Consider the following 6,747-nt stretch of genomic DNA (forward strand, 5'->3'; position numbering starts at 1 on the left):
AAACAATTAAAAAAAAATGAAATAACAAAATATAAATAAATAAATTAATTATGCTAATTTAAGCAGTTAACAGTTTAATTTTTTATATTTTTTTTTTGTAATTAAGTATTGCATTTCTTCAATAATTATTTTATGGAAGAACAAATAACTGCAAAATTAATTGCGCCACTGCCGCCACCTGTGATTACTCATTGAATATGGGACTGAGAGACTCTTAGAAAATATAGCAAAAATATCGCACATATCATCTGACATTCTCTGTACTGAGAAATGAAAATGTGTGAAAAATTAACTAACAAATTCAAATTTGTAATTAAAAACTTAAAACACACCTCTTTATGGTGAAAATGAGTAAATATTTTTTTTGCATATTTTCGTATTCGTAAAACACACATTTAACATGTTTGTTTATGGGCGCCGATAAAACCAAACCAACCAGAGGCATTTCCGATATTAAATCAACACGCGATACATATTATTTCTCAAAATAAACCTAATCTACATGTTTTTAGTATGAAGAATTATTTGCTGCAAAACTTGTATATACTTAATATTATTTATTAAATAATTAACATTTATTTATTAAGTGATTCACCACATATCGGGCTAATAGCTCGTTTAACGTATAAAATACAATTTTCCACTGTTCTCATTGTTTTTATTATTTTATTATTGTTTTAGTAATGGGTATTCGGTTCACTGAATAAGTTAATTTATTATTTTTAATAGAATTTTATTTATTGAAAATTTCAAATAATTATAAAGCAAATATCCTTTAAACAGCTCTTAGTTTGCCACGATATTTGTAACATGTTAAAAGGAAATGACAGAGACTATATAGCAGGCAGGTCCTTAACCAGAAATTTACTTCAGAAGTGGCTTTCAGATAAATTTAAAATAATTTTAATGTTTAACAGTGATAATGCATTAATAATGAATATAAGTATATATAAATGTAGTCCTTCCATTCCATTCAGGGGAGGTATTCTACGTATAACGGGAGTAGTATAGCAGTACTATATGTGGCCAAGCAGTCCAGGTATAGCGTTATTTGGCGATGTTGACTGTAGAAAAGCTAAAGTGCAGCAGACTGTGCAATAACATACATTATCTTTAATGCTTGATTCTCAAGTAATGTCTGATTAGTCGTTTGTACTTAGTTCCACAGTATTCTTCCCCCCTTAATGAATAATCTGGAGAACTGTCAGGAATCATAATTGTCTTGTAATTAATATTGGTGTTTTTTGTTGCTTATGTAACTGTAGAAAATCTTTCTGCTTTCCGGTGCTTGATACCTGGGATTCAAGCTAGACATTTTTTGATGGTTCAATTAGAATATATCGGTACGATACCGGTTCTTGCTTCAACAAAAATAAGTTTTTTTCTCGGCTCAGTCCCGAAAGAATATTTTTTTATATATTTATTAATTTGTTTAAATTGTGCCGGGCTTTAAGTCGTGCTTTTAAAAGTTATGTTATTAAGTTATTTTAAAAGTTTAAAAGTTATAACTTATATAAAAACAAACTTAAATCACAGTTGTTTATTTATGTATATATTTATTTGGCAGATATCCATCTTTAGTGTTAATACAAAAAAAAAAAAATAATTTGTTTTGTCATCATTAAAATCACGTGAATAATTCTTGTGGAAAAAAGAATTTCATTTATTTGTCGAACCTAATTACAATATTAATAGAATAATATATAATAATATTAATATTATTTTAATATAATAAAATATTTTTTTATTGTATCATTAAATGAATTTCAATCCATTGTCAGGTTTTTTTGCCATTAAGTTACAGAGATACAAAACATATTAAAGTGACCCTTATTATTATTGTCCCTTAAGTTTTCCTTAACATATTGGGCACTAAAGTGTCACTTGAAATTGTAATAAATATATATAATGTCAGATCAACATATAGATGAGGATAGAACCGACTGTTCTTGAAACGGATTCACTCGTTAAGTTCAACGACTAAGTACTGTTCGCCACACCCCAAGGCGAACTATGCAAACAATATGTTTTCCTTGAATTTGTGCGTTAAACAGATTCAAAATTATTCAATGTATTGTAGATCCATTTCTGTAGAAATAAAGGATTTTTGTATCTGTATTCTCGATTTCTTTGCTTGTTAAAAAATTTACCGTACCAGTGCCAAACTCTGGAGTGATTAGCCGAAATAAAGTGATATATTTTTACAGTTCGATTCTGGTTTTCAATTTGTTAACAGAGGGTTGTTTTTGCTTCAATTCTGTTTCATGGGTCTGCTACTTGGAGTCTATATATTCTTCATCGACTCTTCATCTAGATTAATTAATCTATACATAAAAATCTCAGATTATTTGGTTTGAGTATATGTAAAACATTGAATAATAATTTTTAAGTTGTTTTTTATTTCCATTTCTTATAATATAAATAAATATTTAATTTTTATTTAATTTAAAATTTACTCGCCTGAATATTTGTTATAAATTCACTTTAATTGTTTAAAGGTATTTAGTCAATTCATTTAAATTAAATTTATGTGTTTACTAACCTTTACGATTTGAAGTCAATAGCTTTTAATTAAATTAATTTTTATTAAAGAAAAATAAATGCCATATAGTGGTAACATAAAGAGAATCAATCATTTCTTTAACAAAGGAAAGAAAAATATTAAAAAACTGAAAAAAATATTATAAAACAGAAATTAAATAAATTTTGATTTGCGACCTAAATTGTACTCTAAACCATGCAAAGTATATCGTCTCGAATGCTTTATTTTCTGAAATAAAGTAATATAAAAGATGCTATAAATATCAGGTATATCAACTCATAAGCAGTCACAGAATAACACTTTGTACGGAAAAATAAAGACTAAGTTAAATGTTAATTGGTGCATTTAAACCTGTTTTAAATAGGGTCTAACAAAAGAAAGCATTATTTCTACTACTCGAACCATGTTTATGCGCGAATATGATATTCTAGCGACAACTAAAAGTCGTGGAAGGAATGTTTAATTAGCGTTTGGTCACCACTGTTCAGCTCAATCTGGGTTTTTATCTATAAAACTCTTCCTGAACATATTATATATAGGGTTTTCACTTTGTATGTACAATAGCACCCAAACGGTCAATAATCAATTAACACAACTTATTATAAAGTAATTTCCGGCAAATTATTTTGTTTAGTTCCAAATAGCGTTTATAAGTTATTGTATTTATGCATGTATGTATACTAAAGTAAATCTTCAGTTAGAAATGTTTACAGAATGTAACACAATTGGGTTTACAAATAGGTCTTAATAGCATTAGAAATAATGAATATCCAATGGTAATTCATTACCTACCGATTTTTCTTCAAATATGTTTCATTTGGTGCAACTAAGGGTCTCGTGGTATGATTATGATCAATTTTTAAACATGAAGTAAATTGATATGTTATCGCCGAACATTTCAAAACGGAGTTATGGATGACGATTCATTTTTCCATGTCTGGGTGAATATATTCGTTGAGAAATCAACAAGTTATTGAAGCAACTGTTCAAACTGTGTCAATATTGTCTGCAGAAATGAACTGGTAAAGAATTTATTGTAGAGCTATTTAAAGTCCTTAGTCTATGCGGATAAGTCCACAACGATTTCAGGGTTGTGAACAAACATAATCGCAGAAAGTATGTAATATATTTATGGAATAATATTTGAATCGAATTTGGTTTGCATACAGCTAACCTTGGTAGCAAGTACTTAGTTAAGCCATTTTCGATTGGTAAAACTGGGAAAACTTTTTCAATCGAGATTCACATTTAATGTAATTTTAATTTTCGATTAGTGAATCTCGAGTGAAATGTATATCCCTTGACATTAGTTTATAACACTCTAGATATTTTGTCAGCGTAGGAAGATTACCCTGAAATTAACAGCTGTTATATATGACTTGATAAGTAGAGTGTGATTTGGTTCGACATATGTATATATGAAAAATATTAATACCATAAAAAAAGTGAAAAAAATCTAAATAATTCAAAATTCTACGTCGCTTTAAAAAATACACCCTATATTATATTTATTAGTTTGTCATTTTAACTATAAATTTAATTTTTAATTGTTTATTTAATAAATTATAAAGAAGTATGTGCTTGTCAAGTAAGTTTCAAATATATAATTGTAATTTTTTTTATTTATGTGTCTTTAAAACGTAAAATGATTCCAATGAACTAATAATTGTAGAATTTATGGGCTATTTGACTTCGTTGAAGGTGTCTTTCTCAGTTAATTCCTCACCCTGTTTTTTACAACTTATAATTGTTAATTATTGCAATATATTAATCTAATAAAACTGAATATTGATTCATATCGTAGAGTTGTATGTGATTCTACGTACTCGTATGTACGTTCTACAGTAAATAACTTTCATTATTTGACGATGAAATATGAAATATTTTTAAATTGCAGAAATCATTTCTGCAATTGTTTTTATTTGTGTTTATTAGGAGAAAAAATGTATGTTATTAAATTTAATAACTTGGGTGACCTTGTGTACTTTTTGAACTGATTGATATCGTCTGGTATCGCATGGAAGAGGAAATAGTTCATATCGCGTGTTTCATTATAAAATTTCAATGTTTTCATAAACAACACATTACATTGCAGACTGTAAATGGTTTCACATGTACCAAGCTCTGTTGTGTCACCAAAAAGATATAGTACATTTGTTTAATGATAAAACTTCTAAATGAATTATTGCCTATCGTTTTAAATTTCTTTCTAAAAATCAAAAAAAAAAAAAATAATAAAGTTTGTCTTACAAGCACAAAAAATTAAAACTAATCTCATAATTTTTTAATTTCTGTAAAATAAAATTTTTAACTTTTATTTTATTTATTCATACATAAATATAACAAACCAATATTAAATATAGATATATATAAAAGTTATTTAATAATAATATTTAGTAAATAAAATTTATCTACTCAAGGATTCATTTCTTTATAAAAAGATTTATGTATTTATATATATGATTAATTTTTATAAATCATAATTATTGCATTTATTATTCAGAATACCTTTTTTTTCTTTATTTAGATTTATATTTTATTTAGTTTACTTTTTTGTCGATATTAAAATTAATATTATAAAAAACTTCTAAATAGTAGAAATCAGGCTCTTAGCGAAAAATTTATTTCGATGGGAACTCTTCCAAAAAAATATAAATATTTAAAAAAAAATTAATTTTATTAAATAATCATGATGCATTTACAACGATTACTTATAACATATATAAATATAGTGTATCGATTCAGCGTAATGATTATTTCATTTTTAAATATAAATGTTTATCTTATTAAACGATTTTGATGCATTAGTAATGAATATATATTTAGAATATATATATATATAGTCCATCGATTAATTTGAGAAAGCTTCAAGCCCATGTCCCTCCCTTAGCTACCTGCATGCTTTAAAGCCATTATCACTATCTTTTTTTTTACAGTAGATGGATTGCATCAAAAGTCACAATGTGAGACTTTAATCCACTTAAAACCACCTCTTAGGAATGAATGGAGAAGATTTTCACCGCATTGTGGAAATTTCATTCTATTACTTAAGAGGGAAAAAATGTGTGTGGTTTATCACTCACTCACCCCGTCCACGTAATACGTATCACATAAATTTGTGGAAATAAATGTACTCTCTTATTGTATGCTGAGATAATAAATTCTTAAAAGTAATAATACTTTTAGACATCGTCCTGATAAGTCACTCATAGACCTATTGATCCTTTGCGATACCAGAGAAAGACATCTATGTAGATTTCTAGTAGCTACGGATCTTCATTCCTGAGACGTGCAGGTACCAAACATTTAAAGAATGTTCGTAATAATGCAGAACATAAAAAACTATTAACTGTCTTAACTAGTTGCTACTCTATATTACCTCACAACTAGTTTTTGAAATGTAGTGAGTAAGTAAACATAGTGAGTAAAGTGAGTAAACATATCGGATTGAACTAAAAGATACTTTTATTAATTTAAATATGTTCTTTTTCCTCTGCCTATATCGCCTACTCATCATATTAAAATATTAATAGTTAATAAACAAATGAATAAAAAACTCGTTCGAGTGAATGAGTGAATGCTTGAATCTAAAACCGAGTTTAATACCTACAATATCACGAGGAAGTAGTTGCAAACAAACGATAAGATCTCGATTGGAATGAAATGCTTGTCTAATTTTTTTTACAATAAATATTTCTTCTCTTAAAATTTCTTTATAAAAAAATTATAACAAATATATCAAATATTATATATTAAAGAAAACTACAAATATTTAGATTATTGTACATTCAATAATAATGGGAAAAAAATGTTGAAATATTTTGCAAAAATTTAGAACTAAGATATTTTACTTTTAAATGTTCTAACACTTTTCCATGTATTAAATAATCTTTATCATATCTGGAATTGTTAACGACATGATATTAAAAACTTTATGACGTTTACTATAACTGATAAGAATATAGAGTATTAAAAGAATTATTTTTAATGTATACTTACAATAATTAAATTCTATTAAAAAAGTAATACAATCCTTATCAATTGATATACGAGTACGAGGAATGCTTAATAAGTCGTTAAGTGCACAATATATGTGTTAAACTTAAGCCTAAATAATTTCTCCAATCTGAGGTTTTTTCGATCTAAAATCTGTGCAAATCACACAAGTTTTGAATTTAAAAAAATGAAAAAAGAAGAATTTCGAC

Source organism: Teleopsis dalmanni, chromosome 2, assembly GCF_002237135.1.
Source record: "Teleopsis dalmanni isolate 2A chromosome 2, ASM223713v2, whole genome shotgun sequence".
NCBI lineage: Eukaryota > Metazoa > Arthropoda > Insecta > Diptera > Diopsidae > Teleopsis > Teleopsis dalmanni.